The sequence below is a fragment of the Tyto alba genome, unplaced genomic scaffold, assembly GCF_018691265.1.
Source record: "Tyto alba isolate M040663 unplaced genomic scaffold, T.alba_DEE_v4.0 Super-Scaffold_33, whole genome shotgun sequence".
Classification (NCBI taxonomy): domain Eukaryota; kingdom Metazoa; phylum Chordata; class Aves; order Strigiformes; family Tytonidae; genus Tyto; species Tyto alba.
In genome coordinates this window covers 5,473,810-5,495,106 of record NW_024881308.1, presented here as the reverse complement: position 1 = coordinate 5,495,106, position 21,297 = coordinate 5,473,810, and the positions used below count along the sequence as shown (strand labels likewise).

The following is a 21,297-nucleotide window of genomic DNA, read 5'->3' as shown; positions in this document are numbered from 1 at the left end:
GTGACAGACATCCAATTTCCAAGCAACCATTAAAAGGTCCATATGGAATTTCATGTTTAATATGAAGCAACAAGAAACAGGAAAACCCAACGGCGAACACATGCCACATGTTACTTCTGCCTGTGAGCTTGGGCCGGTGTTTGAGCCTTTCCAGGTGCTCTCTTTTGCACTGAGAGCGAGCTGTGGGGATGTTCAGCACGCTTGGGGTGCTCTTAGACTTTATTATTATTATTTTAACTAAGAAAAGAGCTGCTTGGTCCATTTGAGGAGGGTACAGCTTTGAGACAGATGTGGAAATAATCTGAAAACATGAGGGTCAGGCAGCGGAGCATTTCCAAGATTGTATGAAACATTAAGCAAGTGAACAGAAAACATTTATTTTTCCATCTCATATACCACAGCAAACTTGGATTTCTCAAGCTTATCTTGATATCCACATTATAACTGAAGACTAATTGTGTTTTCCTCCATATTTTTCTGCAGATCAGAAAAGTTCAAATCTAGAGTGTCCCCATTCATACCAAAATGTTGTTTTCCCCACCTGCTCAGCAGCCAGGAAGCCAGTGTGCAGTGCCAGACACACGCTGCACTACGGGGAACTGCTGTGGCCCGTGGACCTCTGGAAATGAAGATGAAATGAGGCTCAGTTGTGTGCAGCCCATTGATAAGATTTTGGCCCCCATTTCAGCATGACCCAATAGGTTTAAATCGCTTCATTTCTCAGCCAGCCAAGAGCAAATGGGTGGTAGATGTGATATGGCTGTTCACTGGAAATCACTCTTGATTGATTTAGCGTCTCCTCGGTAGTATATGGGCTCAGTATATGGCTCAGGCACATAAATTACATAGAAAACACCTTTCACGGTTGTGTACAGTGTATATATGCTGTCACCCCATCGGAGGAGAAGCTTTTATGAAGTATCAGCTCTAAGGGTATATAGAATAGAAACGATCATTTTTAGTTGCTCAACAAAAATAAAGTCACATTTCAAAATAATAGTTTTGAGTTAGAATAAAGTAGAACCAAGGAACTTTGATAATTTTGTTAGTTAAACAAAGAAACAAACAGAAATTGCTGCTGTTGGCTATGAGAACAAGTGAATTTTTAGGAGTTTTTTCTTAGTTTTTTGAAAGCTAGAAGGAGCTGTGAAACTCAAAAAAGTTTTCAGTTCTCATTAACAAGATTTCATTGGTTTGAGTTTTGGTTTTTCCTTTTTGAAAGAAGATACAAAGATTTTTCATTTTAACATGTTTACAGAAAAAAAATTCTACTAGCACTGTTATTGTTATTTCTGAGGGATGAGTAACGAGATATCGGAGAATTATTAATAAGAATTATTTGAGCTATTTATATACTTACTTGTGATAGGAACAAGGCCCTCATTTCAGGCTGTGACACTCAGCTTCTACCCACAGGCGGACGTAGTACTGAGAGCAGTCACTTGAACCTAGATTAATGACAACAGAGAGTAAAATCAGGGAATAAAGCTTCAAGACAAGGGGTGTTTTTGTCTCAGGCTTGTGCAGCACACGACAGCAGGGTCCTGACTCCAGACTGCAGTTCCCAAGGGACACAGCACTGACAGTTGTATGGATACACAACAGCAAAAAGTGGTCAAGGACCAGGGTCTCCTCTCCAGCGTGGCTGGAAGGCACAGGAGAGGCAGGCTTTGGTTGGAAGATGAAGGCTGGTGGGTGAGAAGAAAAGGGAGGAAGGGATTTTACAGGCCTATGCTTAACATTCATTAAGATTAGGTTTTAGATCAGGTAAATTTGAATAAGCATGCAAGGTGAGATTTTTAGGCTCATTATCTGAGTATCCCAGTTTTTAAGACACCCATAGTCCACCTAGTTCTAAGTAATATGTCTCAAAGTTATTTTCCATCCTTAAGCTCAAAACTTCAAAACTACCCCAGGTGGGAAGATTTCTTTTTCTTCTTACCCAAGCCAGCTCCCACTGAAGGCAATGGAGATTCTTTTTTTTTTTTTTTTTTTCCCCCAAGGACAGGACAGGTTTACATGATTCAGATTTATTTTAATATTTTAATATTCCTTCAGTTCTGAAATCTGCTGTGTTTGTCTGGTTACTGTAAGGTCAACAGTGCATAACTGCTCACTGCAGAAACCCTGGAGAAGGCTACCATCACAATAAACATGTGATAATTAATAGTTTCTAGCAGAATTCCACTGTTCATATCAGTTCGGTGAAAGAAGGATAGAAATTTATCTATTTTAACCATAATATATTACTTGTTCAATGCAATCCAAACTCCTACAGCATAAAGATCATCCTTGTAAACCACTACCAGAAATCCCTACCAGTCTTGCAGGATCCAAATCAACAATTCCCCAATTTTCCCTACCAAAGCTATGCACTCAACAAAGCACACCTGCCACAAATCTCAAAGCATTACCAGCTTTCAGCAAAAGCTGGTAACATTACAGCTGGGGGATGATGTATGGGGATGTCACCAACTCCCTCTTTGCACGCACATACCCCTTTCCCCTGTTGTAGGCATTTTTTATCGGCTTCAGCGACTCAGCCGTTAAACATCTCCCAGCCATCAAGCTGAATGACAGGAGGCCAGCGGCAGCTTTCTCCCCCGGCCAGCAGTGAGTGGTCAGCAGCCGATGTTTATGGGAGGGTGGAGGAGGGAGACAGGAGCTGGGCATAATTAACGGGACAATTGAATGGGTTATGCCTCTCTGATTTCAATTAACCTCTGAACTTTGCAGTGAGAAGATCTCATGGTTACCAACTAACTTCAGCAAAAACCAGGTGTTATAACTGGTTAATCCAAGATCTCAAATAGCATATAGTTGGGGTTTGATGACAGTCTCTTCTTTTCAGATCACTTAATGCTCACCAAAAGAAAAAGGAATAACATTTCAGATATCTTTAATACCATTACTGTGTTGGAATTGGTGTCTGATTAATGTATCAGAGCTGGTCTGGGTCTGATTCTGTTCCCATTTCAATTAAACAGCAGAATTCATTAATTGAGGAAAACTAAGTCAAAAGACCAAGAGAAATATATTAATGACATTAAGGACACAGGCATTCAAAGCTTGCAAAACAGATTGGTGTGTGTATGCAGACAGTTAACTAAGCCTTTGTTCAAGAAAGACAGATAAGCACAGAGCTGACATCAGAGAATAAACCAAATCTAGCTATGTTAAGGATAGAGTTTTCCATTATTTACTCATGTATTTTAAAGACAGCACTTTTTAGTTTTAAAATCAGCAAAGTTTTAGAGATTCAATACAAGAGGTTCTTTTAAATCCTATATGAACTACAAAGGTTTCTAGCTTGCAATAAAGCTACAACTGTAAATTGAAATTGATCAGAAGAATGTATATTTTTAAAATGAAAACATCTTTTGAATTCTTCCACCTTTTAAATTCAGAAGCTATAGAGAGAAATCCTGGTTTTGTTGGCCTTTGTTTTCAATATAATTCTGTCACTTAAAACGTTGACCATCTCTAGTTGGTGGAAATAGATTTAATTCTGCAATCATTTATAGGGCCACAATGGCTAAATAGGATAAACTGCTATCACTTGGCGTATTGGCTTAAATGAATTTGTTCCTAATCTTTAAGCAGCTATAAATGAAAGCCAAATCTGAATTGATGATAGCAGACTGTGCATTTTCACGTAGCTGCAGTTACAGCACCAGGTATGAGAGACACTGAAGGGTGTTGAAGCAAAACCAAAGGCTATGGTGCAAAAAAGATTATAAATATCAGAAAATGTGACCAGACTCATAACATTTTAAACAGATGCACTATCCTATAAGCAGGTTCAAGACAATTTGAATAAAAAATCAGTGTTGATGGATATGGATAATAAACCTCTCTTCACAAATGCATTAATAAAAACATCAGTTTAAAAAGAAAAAAAATATTATAAATTCATTAAACAATCTGCTGACTGAAAAGTGTAGAGTACTGTCAACCACTTCTTGGACTTTGTTATACAATTCTTCATAGCTTAGATAGTACAATTAGTCAAATTAATTGCAAGCCTGCAAACTCTTTATTCATAGCAGTAAATAATTATAACTATTAAGTAACTTCTTGTAATGTAGATCTCACAATCTAGGCTGATTTTTCAAGAGTTTTTCTTATAATGGATATTTAAAGCATCTACAGTAAATAAAAGCCAACAGTCCAAGCTTCTTTAAAGCAAAATATCCCACTTTTCAATATTTAAGAAATTTCAGTAGATGCATTTAAGAAATTCCTTTTAGACATTTGAAGATGCAAATGTTACAGCAGACTGCAGGAATGCCCTTCAATTTCTTACATGTTACTATTCAATTTCTTACACGTTAACCTAATAAAGCCTAATATCCCAATGATAGAAGCATCTGGCTCTACTCCCCTAATCAATAATATTCAGCAAAAGTCCCTTCTTCCAGCAGTAGCATAAATTATCAGATATATGCAAATTGACTTGCTAATGTTAATTGCCAGGGCTGATTGGTGATTAATTTTTTGATTATGATCAATCATTCCACAGGAATCTTAATAAGACATTCAAGGCAATCTGCAAATTGATAATAATTAGGGATCCCAACTGGTAACGCATCCACATCCCTGTGATTGAGCGTGTTCCTGTGAACAAAGTTCCCCCCTTTTGAAGAAAAAAGGGAATGATCAAAGCCACCAGAGCCTGATGGGACCATGCTATCTCATGTAACTAGAAGTTCCTTTTTTGCCATTTTTATGGTAAGATGAGTTATGGAATCCTCTAACACAGCTGGCCACCTTTTTTTTTGTGTCCCTCGTGGTAGGGTTTCATTTACAAACCCAATGCTTTGGAAATTTTATCCCAATTTACAGCCTTCCAGCCTGGGAAAATAAGAGATTCACAGGAGCACAGGATCCCAGAGAAACCAACGTCTGCTGAGCCAAGGAACACCTCTCACACCAGTCCTGCCAGAGCTGCAGGGAACAGAGTTAACAGTGTGATAAAATAAAAATTTCAGGCCATGCAAATTTAAAAAGCGCCAAACAGGAGGTTCATGTGATGTCTTTTTTTTTTTTCTAGTGCAGACCAGGCAACAGCATTAAATTTCTAGCAATAAGTGGGAAGAGAAATGGTTTCCCTGTGTGACACTTGTTTGTATACTTTAGGGTGAAAGTTCAGACATTGTTGTAAATATAGCAGCTCAAAATGCAACATGATTTATAATATTTTTTTAAAAAAATGAATTCTCTTGCAAACATAAATATCCTCCTACAACTTTTTAAACCCAAACACAAACTATTGCTGTGTAGGAACCAGAAAGTACAAGTGGCTGGAAAAGGACCTGAAGTTTTCCAAACGAGCCCTACAGACAAAACGGCGGCTCCCCAACACCGTGCCCCGCTCGGGTTGTGCAAGGGAGCGCCTGGCGCTGCATGTGGCTTGCACATCCCCCCATGGCATCGCCAGAGCAAGCGCTCGGCTCTGCCCCGCGCTCAAAGCGGACAGAAACATCTTGACACCTGCAAAGAAGAGCTAAACAGTCATCGCCTGCTGTCGAAAATGAGTGACGTGCAGAAAGTGAGGCATATAGAGGAAAGTAAATTAAGAGCACATTGTAACTCAGTACTGGCCTGTCACGTTCAACTCGTATCCAAGCTTTTGAAATTCCTGTCTTCGTGGCCTAATTCTGATTTGCACAAAATATTCCTTTTTACATGTCAAGAATGGCGTAAAGGAGTTTGAATATAAATGAAAATAAATCCCTGAGGTCTACAATTCTTTCAGTTCTTTCAGTGTTGCTAAATGTACCATTTTATGATGAGGTCTAAGGTATTTGCTCTTTTATTTGAAAAGCTTGCAGTTAGCACAGTGTAAGTAGCTCAGTTTTTGTTTTTATTAAAAGGACAGAGTAGGATTAGCCCCTACTTTTATGTTAAATTTTCTGAAGAGAAGTTAGATTTTAGTTGAAAGTTATTTTGCACAGGAAATATATTCTTCCTGAATATGTCAACTTTTCAACAAGAAACTGAAATATGGTTTTTACAAAAAGTCCAGTTTTACGTGCAAGCTTTTACACAAATAGGAAAATTCTTTCTTTTTCTCCCAATAGTTTCAATAAGGAAAAAACCCACCAAAACCTAAATGAGTGCATGCTTTCTTTCTTTCCTATATAGTAAACAAGAAACACTTTAAAATGACACATGTATACATAAGGGGTTTAACCATAAAATGGCTTTTAACTAGGCAATTTTAAAAGCCTGGTTCCATTCTTTGCTTAATATCATCATTTCTCAGCCAGTTTCAAGAATTTTAAACATAAACAAAAACTAAAGGAAATTTAGTGGCCACAACAAGCACAGGGTGTCACAAGAAGTGAACACCAGTAAGTACCAAACATATCTACCTTAGACAAAACCAGTCCAACTCTTTAGACAAAACCAGTCCAACTCTTTTCTAGTTGTCTCAGATCAAGAACAACTCCTTTATTCTCAGGGGAGGAATTCTATTGTTAAACTGATGTTTTTGATAAACAAATTCAGCCCATACTTTCTAAGTTACTGTTCCTTTTTTTTTTTTTTTTTTTTTTAAATTCTGAATACTTTCTTAAAGCAAATAAATTAACAATTGTTTAAGTTATCTTCGCAGCTGAGATTCCTCACTGCTCCCTTTATAAATCTCGCTCAGGAAAACTGAAATGCTAACACGTTTCTTGGATTTGGTCTGTCATTCCTCTCTAGTTCCTCGCACTTTTACAATTCACAAGGTCATGAGTACAAAATGTGCTTGTTAACTTACACAAGAATAAAGCTGTCAGATGGGCTGAGGCCTCCTTGTGTACCAGTTTAGTGAAATATGATTATCCAAGCTGTAAAATGGATAAACCTATTAAATTAATAAATCTGCTGCCCTGTAGCCTACCACTGATGTCATTGCCTTACCTACAAGGCACCCTTTCTTAAATTAATACTTGATAAAGGAATAAATCTTTTAAAGACAAACACTAAAGCTTTGCATTGAAGAGTTATCTATTTTGTTACAAACTGTAAGTATTTTTTACTGCAATGGATGTAACTGAGAGAAAATTAATTCCTGAAAAAAAAAGAAATCTTAGAAAAATGTTATTATCCAGCTAACACTAACACTGTGGGCTGCTTCTTATCTGTACACAACTAATCACTTCCCTGTTTCTTTTTTTATTCTAATGTGTGAGTGGATTTTAGTGCTCATGAAAGCGAAGGATAATTAGTAGGGTAGTGGATAAAGTGGAAGGGCACTGCCTTATCAAAGACAGATTGGGTCAGCTACGCATGGGCAAAAGAAATCATGATTCACTTCTTTTGGCTGCTTTGATTTATTACTCTAAAGATCCAACAATGCAGTTTCACATCAGGGGAGAGAGAAGGAAAAAGAGTTTCAAAGGGTTTGGCCTTCTTGACTTCTTGAAAGCCTTAAGCATATTGTGTTTGCTAGAGCAGAGTATCACTGTTCCTTATTATTAATAATAATCTATTACACAGACACCCTCACAGAAACAGAAATGCACTCGCAAGGAACTGACCAAATATATGACATGACAAAATCTCCACCCCTAAGATCTTAGTCTAAAATACAAAATGTGGAAGGAAAATGAGAACAGACATACAAAAGGAGTTGCTTTAAGATCACATGGCAATCAACCAGCAAAAATATGAAACAGAAAACAGATTCCCTAGATCCACACAGTACCCACAGATAAACTTGTATTTCAATAATGTTAAAAATGAGACAAAAATAACATCCCAGCTCATCCAAAGGCATCCAACAGTGTGCTCAAAATTCAGAAGCGAATTTGTAAAAGGAAACAGGAAATGAAAACTAAAGAGGGTTGACATGATTACAGGGTGTTAATAAGAAAAGACATAAGCCAGGGGCCTTGATGTACAACTAGACAACAAGAGGTTACGTGTGGAGTCAGGGCTATGCTAATTTGCAAACTTGGGTCCATTTCATTAAGTGAGCTGAGAGACAGGCTGTCTCAGTCCAGCAGAGAGAGATCTCATTATCCATGTAGGGAGCAAGAGATAAGAATCTTTTAATAATTGCTGGGAATTTTTTTTATGATGATATGGAATGCCAATTTAAGCCTCTCCACTCGATATGGATAAAAACCAGCCTCCTTCACAGTTCAAACCAGCCCCCACCCCAGCCCCCCTCCTGGCTGCGGCCATTAGGACAGGGAGGGGAAGCAGAGACTAATATGCTTGCCCGGGAGACCAATGCTGCAAAACTCCATTAAATGTGCTTCACAGTGGAAACATGTTTGTTTACAGTGGATGAAAAACTTTGCCAACCCTTTTTATTTAATTATTAATAGGCACAGCTGTAGGATTTAGGGCCCAGTCCAAACCCCAGTATCGTCAATGGGCAAGACTCCTACTGACAAGCAGCCATTGGATCGAATCCTTTACTAATTTCTTGTTAAGAAATGGTTCTGAATTGACACCTTTAGAAAAAAAATAAAGCACGTATATTACTTTGGTAAAAGGATTGTTCACACTCCCTTCCCCCTGTCCCTCTCTCCAAAACACATCCACTGCAGCCAGGAGGAAGGAGCTTTCTGGAAGCCAGAGGTTAGTACAGTTATTCCCTTTCCTGCAATAAGTATCCCACCTACTTTGAGCTAAGCTCATCACAGGTTTTGGGATAGGGACAAGCTTAGTCTATAAGGGACTAATTTTGAGACTTGCATCTTTCACATGACTGTACCAAACACAATGCTGGCTCCTTCTAAAAGCATTGGCATTAAAAAAAGGGGGTAAAGTTAGACATGGTCTCATGCTCGTGTTTTACTGCATAATATTTGCTAAAGGCTGAGACACAAACAAAGTAATTTACCAAAATCACACTAATAGCATTAAACTTTTAAGAGTAAAGTCTTCTCTCTGCCCGAACTTATGCTGCAAAGGGAAGGAGGAAGAAAAACTGTTTTCCACAGCCAAGTCTGCTCATTTGCTTGAAGTCACTGGGTTGGACTGTACATTAGTGTTGGAAAACACTGTCCAGGGAACTCCGAAGCTGTGCTTATCTCTAAAGCTGGCTGCAGGATTTGTTTTTATGCATCGGGTCAACCTAAGGACTACATACAACTTATCTATTGCCTCAGCAGGAACAAAATTATATGGCTTTCTTCATCTGACCTTGCCCCTTTTCCCAGTTTCTAGCTGTTCATTAAAGATCTTTAATTTTCCATGTGACCATTTACTATTTGAAATTATTTGGCAAGGATCTTTTGTGAAAGGCACTCCCAGACTCCACTTTGCAGGCAAGATTGAAGAAAGGAGGATTGACAAAATGGAGCTGCCTTTTCTGGATAAAAAGCTCATGTTCTGGCTCCTTAATTAGATGGGGAGAACTTGAGAATCAGCTATATGGGCAAAGATGCTCCCCCAGGACTGCAAAAGTGCTTTCAATGAACATTTTCTGATATTTATGTTTAAGGGAAAAACTCTGTCTCCACAGATATTCCTGCCTGTAACTCCATTCCTTGGAGCACTACTTAGAAGCAAAGTCCATGCAGCCCTTGGCAGCAGAGCTGTGAGCAGTGCAGTGGTGCTTGCCGCGGTGCAGACACAGGCTGGAGCTGTGACTCAGGTTACAGCCCACTGGGTTGGGAATGGGAATGACTGGAGGGAAGGAAGCACAGAGTAAGTACGCTCACAAGAACAAGGCTGGTGGAGGGAAACCCAAAAGACTGAAAAGGGGAGAAACAGAGGGCAGGAGCGGCACAAAAGGACACGTTTCCCCCCAGAGACTGTGCAACTGCTCTGGGCCAGCTCTCAAGAAATGCTGAGTGAACAGAAGGTGTCCGTCCCTGCCCCGAGATCGGTGCTGCTGTGGTACAGCCCCTCCTCTTCCTCACAGCTTGAAGAAAAGAGCACGAGGTTTATATATAACACCTTTTTGAATCCATACCCAAGCAGGCGCCAGCTGCACACTGCTCCTAAGCAGCTGCTGTTTAGTTCTCCTCCAAATGAAGAGTGCCCACATAGAGGGGTGACAGACACTCATGCTAATGCATATCACTTCTTGGACCACTGCAAAACAGGTTTCTTTTCAGAAGCAGTTGATTCTATGAAAAGGAGAGAGACAAAACGAAGTGGATGGCACAAGGCTCAGATGAGCCAGGTCCCAGGAGGAACCTTTTGATGTGCTAGCTGGGACTGTGGCACAGGCTGCTGCTGTTCAGGAGTGCACAGGGATTCGCCACGTGCTTGCTCTTAACCTTGCAAGGACAGTGTTTCAAACTGTCCTCCTCATAAATCCGTGATAGAAGTTACAGTCTCAATTCTCTGCTCTTCCCTCCCCCGTCACCACCACCACCACTATCCCACCCCTCAGAGATATGAAGAAATATGAGCGAAGGCTGCAGTAGATCAAGTCAAGCCAATATTAAATGCCTCTTAATGGAGCTTGGATTAGACCAGCCTTCTTAAATGTCTGGATGTTGCCTGCAAACACCCAGGGACTCTGCATCTGAAAGTCCTGATCACTGGGGAGGGAAGGGTCAAATACCAGCCCTGGGCTTAAAAAATGTCTTCAGTTCTTGATATGTCAAGACTTACCCAATAAAGTGATGTTTGCAGTCCTCTCTTGTTAACATTTTTTAACTAAATGGAAAAGTGTCTGTAGTAACAATGTCATGGGAGTTTCCCTTACTGTACACTTCAAACCAGAGTTGAAGTACCCAAACAACATAGTTTCAGGCTTTGAGCACATTTCAGTCAATACTCATCAAGTCAGTAGGCAAACTGTATAATTTTTGTAGTTTTGGGCTCCCCACATCTATGAAATTGCTGTATTGCATCACACTTCATCCCAGACAGCTGTGGGATGCGGTACATCAGCCTTCACTTGTTAAGGTTTCCCTGTCTACCAGTCCTTCTAACTAAGGATATTCCAAGCTTTACTTTCTAATCAAAGACCTCATCACGTTAAAACATATGGTGATCTTTTCAACTGGATAAATGATGTCCACTAGGGGCTTGTATGAGACCACTAAATTTACTTTTGCTTTTGAATTAAGTCACCAAATTTCAGCCTACATATTCAAAGATTAAAAACTAAAATTCAAACTCTGACACTCGCAAGGCTTCATGGTGTTTGCTCTGCTCTCTTCTCTCTCCTTTCCACATGTTCCTGTTGTCAATCTGGGAAACATATCCAAGCCACCTTGGTCTGAATTTATTTGCAGTGTACCAAGATAAAAGTCGAGCTGTAATATAATTAGAATTTGGCAGGGTAATAGTCTCCAGATTTTTTTAAACCTATTTTCTATTAAAAGGAGATCTTTCTCTCTCTCTGCCTATTTCTCATAATTAAAATATGAATTTAAGGTACAGTAAAATTAATAGAACACTGACTCTAGAGACTGAAATCTCCTACATAGGCAGACAGACAGCCTGTCCCTGCTGGTGCCCTCCAGCTGTGACCGTAACCCTACACATGATAACAACTGGTTTACCTCTAGGCAAACTCATTTATTGACCCTTTAAGATGGATGTTAAAAGACCAATTGAAGCTAATAATGTGTAATGCTTTTTGAGAGCTGGATCCTTGACCATACAGAACAGATTTTAAATTACCCACCTCATTACATGCCACAAAAAAGCTGTGGAAAATTTACCCTCTACTACTGATTTTACACATATATACACACATATATATGTACACATACAGACAGAGAGGGAGATTTGCAAGCTGGGAAACACAGATATGGTAAAGTCACTTTTAGCCTATGATGGATCTGGTTTGATATCATGTTTCAGGAGGTTTTGGTGAACATGAGTAGTAAAATCAATCTTCATTTTCCCCTTTTCTTGCAAGGCACCAAGGGCCAAGGCGTATCAGTCCTGGCTTTTTGGCCTGATATTGGTGTCCAAGCAGGGCAGGGCAGACCAGACCATGGTCTGGAGACCTCACAGCCCACTGCCACATGGCCTGCAGATGTTGCAAAGGATTTTAGAGCTATTTCACTTGCAGGTTCTCACCCCACCCATTAATTTGGCAACAAGATAGGCCGGGCCATGAGAGCTGCAGCCATGGCTGGGTGTCTATCAGGGAGGATTTCTGCCCTCTGGCTTGCCTGTACTGTGCATCCAGATCCACTTAGATAAAAAACTTCTGTTTTCTCTGCCCTCATTTCACAAGTAGGTGTGGTTGCAGCTGGAAGGCACTGGCTGTGTGCTATGAATATAAGAGAAAGAGGAGATAGAAAAGGAGGCTCCTGTTAGGTCCAGCCAAATACCTGTGATATGTACAAGTAAAGCAGACATTTCAGTGCACATGCGTATTTGCTCAAGTGTAGGATGTGCTATAATTATAGCCAATTAAATAATTTTTCCTAAGATGTTTTTTTGAAATCAAGTTATCTATTCATCAGACTGTCAGTAAACACATCTCTCTCACATACAACATGTTTAACTTCTGCTCAAGTTACATTACTCACGCAATCCTTGTGGTAATTAATGACACCTCTATCAGCTCCTAGCTTTTCAAAACCCATACAAACAAACAAAAATATTAATAATTGAGGGCATTATTCTTTACTTATTTGAGACTAAGCCATGATCATTGGTTGGTTTGTTTTTTACTTACTGTTTCTATATTCACATACATCATCTAGAACTGGCTATGGAGTTACTATGACCCCAGTCAGGCAATGCTCATTCATGCCGGCACCTTCAGGCAAGGGGACAGACCATATCCAAGAACTGAGAAGTTCATCTTTACAACGCACAAGTTTTGCTTTCCTAGGTGTGCATTAAAAACTGCTTACTTACACTTCACAGATGCAAATATATATACATGCTCATTTTGGTTCATAAACATACTCATTTTTTGCTAATATATACATACTTGCATGTCCTGTAAGTGCATGCAAGCAAGCCCTGGACGTCTGGTCCAGCTGATTACAGTTCTGTAGGTTATATTAGTTCTGGCTCAGTTTTCAGAAGTTAAGTCTACATTTTTTCCTTGCATTGGGCCGTTAGTTTCAGAGGCAGTTAGTGTTGCAGTCACAGATGAATAATGATGTATTGCCTGGGTCCAGAAACGTCAGGTGGACTAGTGGTAGGTGCATTTTGTGATATTGATGGCAATGGTACAACTAAAACTTCAGTGTACAGAGCTAGAAGGCTGTCTTAGCCCCTCTACAACCTGGTATTTTCCTCAACATCTACCAGCTAGTCCCATTTTAATCCTTCACAAACAGCTTCTGTCTTTATCCTAAATAAGTCATGGAGCTTAAACAATGTTATTTAACCTCCCATGCCCTCTCCCCATATTTCTACCAGTGCCAAACACCCATAAACTCATTCCAAAAAGCCACACGTTACCCAACCAATGCTGCCTAAGGAAAGCATTCAGGAGTGTTTATGGGGCAGTTGAAGTGTAATGATTTAGTAGATGTTTATAAATGTTTATACTGTACAGATTAACATTCCCCAGGGGGCCTGTAATGAAAAGAGTGCTCCAACTGGAATCAAACCAGCCAGCCTGGGCTGAATGAACATGAATGAATCCTGCTGGCCTACCCTCATGAGCTGTTTACTCAGTTTGAACGGATTTCCTCTATCCATGCTCCTTCGGCGTTTTGTTTTGGGAAAGGCAGAAGAGGTGTCTGGTCTCAGAAGGAACACAGTTTGGAAACAAGCTAGAAAATCCAGCCCATCACTTGGATCATAGCAATTACAAATTGCACTACACAAAAGAACAAAGAGCCCAACCCTTCTGCTGTGGAAGTTGAAGCTGAAACTCCCATTGACTTCAAAGGAAGTTGGGTCTCAGCCTTAGAACAGAGTTTTCCAATATCACGCCCAAGTGTAAACACTGAAAATCATGTTGAAGCAACTAAGTCCTGCTATTGGACTAGGATCAGGGTCTTGGCATTTACAACTCAGAAGTTTCATGTTAGGTCACTATATTTGAAAAGCATGACTTCAGATATACTGTGATGCTGTGCTGGAGGTTCGCAGCAAGGGCTGGTGAGCTTTTTTTTCTAGAAGAAACACTGGACAACAGTGGTGGACAACTTCACTGAATATCTAGCTGAAGGTGATGGACACCTTTCATTTAGAGTAAATGAGGGAACAATTTCAATTTGTTCAGTGATGGCTCAAAGAGTATAAATATTTGTTACTGGTACTGGAATGCATGCAATGGGTTTCAAATTGCCAGGGGTTTAACAAGATGAATACCAAACCCAACGAAGTACAGCTAGGAACTGGTGGATGAAGCTGTGCCTACCTTGATGCCTCAGAAGAAACGAGCAAGCAGGCTTTGAAAGATGCAAAGAGCAATGATGACCCTGGGAAGTATGAAAGAGAGATCATTTCTTTTGGGCATGGTGCCAGGTAAAAAAAATCAGCCTGTGAAATCACAAGTAAGAAAACAAACCCCTCTGGATTTCTGCTGTGGTCAGGAGAGTAAGTCTTTTATAAATGACACATGCATATATTCGGAAAGTGAATCATCTCAAAGGGGCCAGGAAAGGGTGGGAAGAAAATAGAAAGGATCATGGCATGGCCATAGCCAGAAACAGCAAGCAGAGTCAACTGAATCTTCAAGATGAGAATACCACTGCCAGTGGATTTCTGCAGACTGAGGGCAACCAGTCTTCTTTGAGCTGTGCTTTTTTGCTGATGTGCTAACATTTCTCACTTCTCCCCAAATTATCCTCCTTCTGGCTCTGTTAGCTACATGTCTGTATAGAACAGGTAGTAGCATCACGCACCCAAATGTTTTCAAAATAAAATAAGAAATACTCCTTGCAAACTCTTAAACCACAGATCTGAAGGCAGCCCCACTGAAAATGTCTGCTGCGATTCTGCAGCCTCTCTAATAGATCAGATAGATGTAGAAGGATCAATACATAAAAGCGTTTTGTTCAATCGGTTTCTGAGATGCTTTTAAAGGCTCAAAAATAAGTTTGCTTTGAATCTTGGACAGAGACACTGGACAAAGGTAATTTCGTCTGCAGTGGTTTATTTGCCCATCTCATGAAGCTGTCTGAGCTAGTTACAGTGTTTGGCAAACACTCCCAGTACAAGTTCTACTCTGTAACCCCACCTGGGTCTTTAGACTAGTGGAAAAGACAGATATTTGAAATCTTCTAGAGCGCTCTAACCATCAGGTAATTAGCTGTAGCAGACTTACAAAGTAGGAAAGGCTCATGAGAGCTCTGAAATGAAAGCACAAAATGCCTCCTGGAACTAATTTTAGAGTGACTTGAAGTATTTAATCCTGCAAATTATTGCCAGTGAAGAAACATCAAGGTACTGCTGGATCTTAATAGTGGCAAACCAGCAGGAATGGTTCACCCTAAGCTGCCTCCTGCTGATGGCCAAGCAATCAGACACGCTTTACACCACTCACAAGGTGCAGGGGCAGCTATGTTTTGTTCCCAGTGACTTGCAAAGTAGACTGGAATTGTTCCTCTCTTCTTTGGGTCTGCAGAGGATCCTTTATCAGCAAAGCCAATGCAGCCCTACTTTGCAAACACCAGAGAATAAGGAAGAGGAGAATGAACATTGGGGGTACAGATATCTCCCCACCACTGCATGAAGCTGGACCCCAGTTCCACAGATGTTTTCCACCCTTCATAGGGCAGGGAAGGGTTTGTAGTAGAGGGGCACAAGCAGGCAGAGTGTTTACTCTCTCATAACCAGAGTCTGTCTCATTCAGAAAGATGCCTTTCTGATTCCTTGCTCTGCTAATGAGTCCTCATTAATGAAGTTGAAGAAATTGGACTTACCCTTTCATCCCTCTAGGAGTCAGTTTCTCCATGTGTGAAATGGGGAAGGTAAACAGCCTTGCAAGGGCTGTTTTTTAGGAATAGGAAATGGCAGATATGGGACTAGAAACAAACTTCCTAGGTTCTTAAACCCAATCTGCTCTCATCCAGATCTTCAGATCTGCAACCCCCTTCTTTATTTTCATCAGGCAGCATGTGAAGGAACTAGGAATCTCCATGTTTCTTCCCACTGGGAAGCCACTCAAGAATCCTGTTGCTGTGATGGCTAAAAAGCTTCATTTATTTCCCAGACTGAATTTATTCATAGACAATTAATACCCATTTGTTCTTGTGCCAAAATATTCTTTTATCTTTAATAAGTAGTCTGTCTAGCTCTGTGAAAGCTATATACTTGATTGCTACAGAATCCGGGAGGTTCCTCTTCCACAAGCTGTAAGAAGAAGTGTTAATAACAGAACATACTGTAATACCCCATGCAAATTTTGCAGGAGCCCATCCAGGTGTGTGCAAGTATCTATGTACTTACTGATTTCAAAACTATTTCCACTACCAGCTTTCCCAGCTGCCAGAAAGGTTTTCCCACCTTTTAAAAACAAAGGGGAGGCAACAAGCTACAGTTTAGCATTTTCTGGAAAACTGTTTCCCAAATAGTATAAGATGCAACATCTCTTGCTCTCCAAAACCCACCAGTTACCAAGAAGCATCTCAATTACAGAGATAAGAAATAAGATCCTGCATATTTGTTTGAACACCAAGCATTTTGGAACTGAGATTTTGCTTCTTTTTAGACACAGGTATCCTTTTGTATGTGCACCATTTATATCTGCAAAACCTAGTGATCAAAATGTCAGAACTAAAGTTAACCATAAAACCTTATTCATCTGCATTATGATTCACCCTTTAAATATAGGATTATGTCTTGTTTTCCACCAGATTCTACCTCAGGATGGACAGTGCTCCCTTAATAAGCAGATATTCAATATTTTGTTACAGTGTCATTATTCAGCATGTGGCTTGAAGCCTTATTTACCACATTCTATTCAAAACCTGCTTGGAAGACACAATTGCTAATTTTCTTGTGCATTTTTCTAAGGCTCTTATCAGTATGGCATATGAGTGCTTCACAACGTTTATTTCTTCTAACAACACCCTGTAAGAGGAGAGGATATTATTCCTGTTTAACAGATGGGAAACTGAAACACAAAGAGATGCAGGTCAAAACATTCTGCTAACGTTGGGTACCCAAACTGAGATGTCTGGGAACTGATTTCTCAGAACGTTTAACATTGTGCAGCATCATATGTCAGAAGAAATACCACTGACAAAGTATTCTGCAACTGGGAACACAGGAAAAAAAAAAATTAATAGCCAGTTTGGAATAACTTAGTTTAAATCCACTTCTCTAAGGCTGGATGAGAGTTTTGCCATGTTCAGATGCCTTAGCCATGAGATCCCCCATTTTCTTCTCAATCCTCTGCCACTTACTACAGTTCTCCCAGATTCCATACCAAAGTCCATCAGACACTGGCGTCCTCTACCCAGCCATGACTCATCTCCTAAGCTGCTCCACCTTCTGAACCAAATGAGACCAGGGTCCTCCACTAAATGTAGTACCTGGTCATGTAATTAAAGACTATACCAAACACATGTACAAAAGGAAGGCAAATAAACACTATGCAGGAAACCTTAATTTCATGAATTCCTGACACACTTTTCTAAATAATGAGCTTTTCAGGGAGAACACTGTCTCCATTATATATACATGTATATATATAAATATTTTTATATAACCCAAATATATAAGATAAATGTAATATATAGCATTAAAATGTTATAAGTGTAATAATATAGATTTATATACATTTATATTCTTGCTCCTGAGTCGTATCAGCTGAAATTTTCCAAAAACTTGAAAAAGCACTTGGCATGGAATACTAAGCCCAAGCAATTAAAGTTTCCAAGCTTTAGAGATGATCAAAATCTACTGATAGGTTTCAGTTCAGCATTTTGCCTTTGTCTTTCTGTTTCAGTGAATCAGGATATACGTGCTTGCGTGAATCAGGACCACTTCTATTTCGCAATGTTCACTGCTGAAGGAATACATAGAAGCAGCACTCCAAATTTCCAGTATGCAGGAAATTCAGTTTTTTCATAATTTCATTTCATTCTGAATTGGAAGAACACCCTTGCCTCAAACTTTCAAATTCCCCTTGAAATTTTATTTGTGCTGGGTTTAAATTGTTCTAAATAAATCAACTGAAGCTGATACCAACATGGGAAATTTCAATGTGAATGTTCAGAGTTTGACAGAGTTACAAGGAAATAAAGAAGCCCAGAAAGTTTCAAGCAATCCTAGTTAGAGGTACCTCACTAGCTATTTCTAAAATACCACTGTAGTAGAATATAAATTTTGTAATAAAAATCTTATTAAATGTGCTATGTGTTATTTTCAGTGCAGTGATACCAGGAAAGGTATTCTCATTTTCCAGGTACTTTTACTGCCTCTCCCACTTAGACCTAGCAGAGCGAGGAGTGGAGCCCTGTTCTCTCCTCACCCACAGGCCTCATTTCATACATTTGCGAAAAAAGACCCAACTCCGAACCCTTTTAATCTAAAGGAACCACCACTAACCCGTGAAACAGGGAGCAGCAGTTCTGGGTTTCCCGTACAGGCACAGCAGCGGGAGGCAGAGCCGTGCCGAGCCGGCGCTCCCGCAGCTCCCGGCACAGGTAACAGCACTTGTGGGCAGGCACAGGGCACTGTTAAGAGGTGAAACCTGGGTTTGGGCTAACCAGGCATTAAACGCCATGGAAAGCTGGGCTGTTTCACAGATTAATATTTTTCCTTGTGTGTCTTCTTATCAAGGGGACAAGTAGAGTGCAAAACGTAATTTGACTCAGATGCCTTTGAAGGATACCCTGGGGCTTGCTGTGAACCTGGGCTTCTCCTAGCTCACAAAAGATCAGTCAGAAGAACTGCATGAGAACTCTTCGATCAAAAAACTTGTGTGTCAGGATCTTCTATTTTGAAGGGAGGTGAGAAATCGGAATTGAATACTCAGCTGAGAACGGCTCTTTCCATAATGCTCAGGCAGTGGAAAACGCTCAGCCCCGCAGCTGCCAGCAGCCAGCGAGGAATTCCCCTGTCATGAGGGCCATGACTCACGCGTGCCCCTGCTGCTTCCCTCCCTCAGATGTAGGGGCCATACTCGTGGTCTGGGCTGTGTCAGGAGAAAGGACCTGGCAGAGCTCGCCTCTGTTACACAACCTCTCCGTTCCTGCCCAGAGGCACGGTCCACCTCGGGCAGGGAGCCGCTGCAGGTGACACGAGCTAAGAGATCATTTTGCAGCTGATCTCCCTTCATTTTCCCTCTTCCTCTGCTCCTCCGGAATAATCAGAGTAACTCAGTCAGCTGCCAAGCAATCACGATACTGTTATAAAAGTCAATGGGGTTTTTAGCATCGGTTTCAGCAAGTGCAAGATGAGGCTCCACACACAGCAGCGCTGAAACAGGTATTGAGGTCCCTCATCAGTTTTGCTCAATAAATTAACAACAGAGCTGCTGCCACAGCAGTAAGAGCAGTTTGCAACATTTGTATTTCTGCTTTGGGTATTTATTACTGTGTTTTTCACAACCCCTTTTAATGCCTCCAGGAGTAATTTATGGGGACAGAATAACACGAAAAAAGCAGATCCCACTTATTTAAATCTCTGGATGATGAAAATCGCATGAGAAGAGCAGGTTTCACATTGTTACCTCTCCATAAATGGCTTTCTGAGGCAGTAAAAGCCATGAAAAAGCAAACATAAACACTGTACAAACACCAAGATATTCAGGTTCGTTTGGGCTTACCCAAACACTGCATGTAGATTTTCAGGTTTATTCAGATTTGGGCTCTGTTTTGTTAACTCAATCCATTAAAAAGTTGCAGGTTTTAGTTATTGTTAATATAACTAACTAGATATATATACTAACATTTCTTTTAACTAATTTTACTACAGGAGAGGATTACTTTATAAAAACAGTTCTTAGTATTAATCTTGTTACTTTTCAGATTGATGAGTAATGTGTGTGACTGTGGTGGTTCTTTTTTTTTCCTTTTTTTGGCAGCTCTAAACTGCTCCTGCTCTAGAGCATGAAGCAGACTGATCTGGACACACAGGATGGTCCAAGTTTCCAGCAACTGACATGCTGGTTATTTATTTTATAAAAGAGGCAAATTAGTGAAGCATGACTAACAAACTTTTTGATCCACTGAACACTAATCTGTGCAGTCACATTAAGAATCATAACCTTTTAGTGCTAAAAGTAACAGCAGTGACCTGGGACAGGTCACCAAGTTTCCTTCCCAGGGTTGGGCGGTGTAGTTTTGGAGGTATCTGTCACACACAAAAGCTTTACATTGTTTGAAGTGTGACATGACATTTCTGAAATAAGGAGCATTTGCCTATAGAAGGCAAATGAAAGAGATTTCTTTGCCCTGTCTTTTCTCATTAATTGATAGTCTGACTCCCTAACTTCCATTTAAAGCCATAGACCATAAGATACAATGTTTGTCTACTTCAGTTCTACTATATTTCATGTTTTGCCTCATGAGATTAAATTTATTACAGTGATGGATGTAATATAAGAGTATATTTTAAACAACCACGACTGTACCTGCTTGGCTGCTCATTTTTCATGGAGTCATTCCAGGAATCATTTAAAAGTCAGAAGACTGCCCCAGAATTTGTTTGAATAATTCAGGCTTCGTGATTCTGCAAGACAGGATAGAAAGTTAACCTGAGACGTTTCTTCTGCTGCTATTAAGACCAAAATGCCATAAAAGCAGACGGATCCTTTAACACACTGTTTTCATACAGGGTCATGGAGAGAAATTTTAATCTAGACCTTCATCCAGCAAAAAACCCTGCACACATGCTCAGCTTCCTTTACTGTTACCTCTGTATAATCAGAGGAAATAATTCACTGCAAATAAAGCTGCAAACATGTTCAAATCTTTGCAAAATCACAGCCACCACAGACCTGAGCTTTGGAAAGTTGCAGGATTATTCATAATTTCACCAGCCTGATTCAGCAGAAGGAACGTGGAACCATTGCGAGTCACGTTTAAAGCTGTTTAGGGGTACTGGGAAAAGTTGTGTCCCCTGAAGAAAATGTAGCTTTCTCTCAGCTTCCCTTTCCTGGATTTAAGGAGAATTAAACCTTTCTGAAACTTGCTGGGAAAAGAGGGGGCAGGGGGATAAAGAAGGACAATTTATCTCTAAATTACATTGCTCTTCAGAGTAAACCGCAGAGAGCTGTAATGGGACAAGTCATTTTTTTACATGGTATAATTAATTAGAACCCATAAAACCCAATTAAACAGCACTTTTGAGACTATCAAGTGGTGCATGTTTGAAACTGCAAATATGACAGTATAAGTACATTTTTATAGCTGGGCACACTCCTCAGGATTATTTTCAGTGCTCTACTAAAATGGGAAATGGCACCAGTTTGGCCCCTGCTAGTAAATCTTTGGGAAACAGGCT

The 21,297-nt window shown here is 40.1% G+C and overlaps 1 long non-coding RNA gene across 1 annotated transcript; it reads right to left on the bottom strand.

Moving 5' to 3' along the window:
* Window positions 1–540: 540 nt before the first annotated feature.
* Window positions 541–20,516, bottom strand: LOC116964316. The gene is made up of 3 exons (XR_004408691.2): window positions 20,426–20,516; window positions 1,361–1,448; window positions 541–619 (listed from the first exon to the last, which is right to left on the bottom strand). It is a non-coding gene; the product is annotated as an uncharacterized LOC116964316 (long non-coding RNA).
* Window positions 20,517–21,297: the final 781 nt, after the last annotated feature.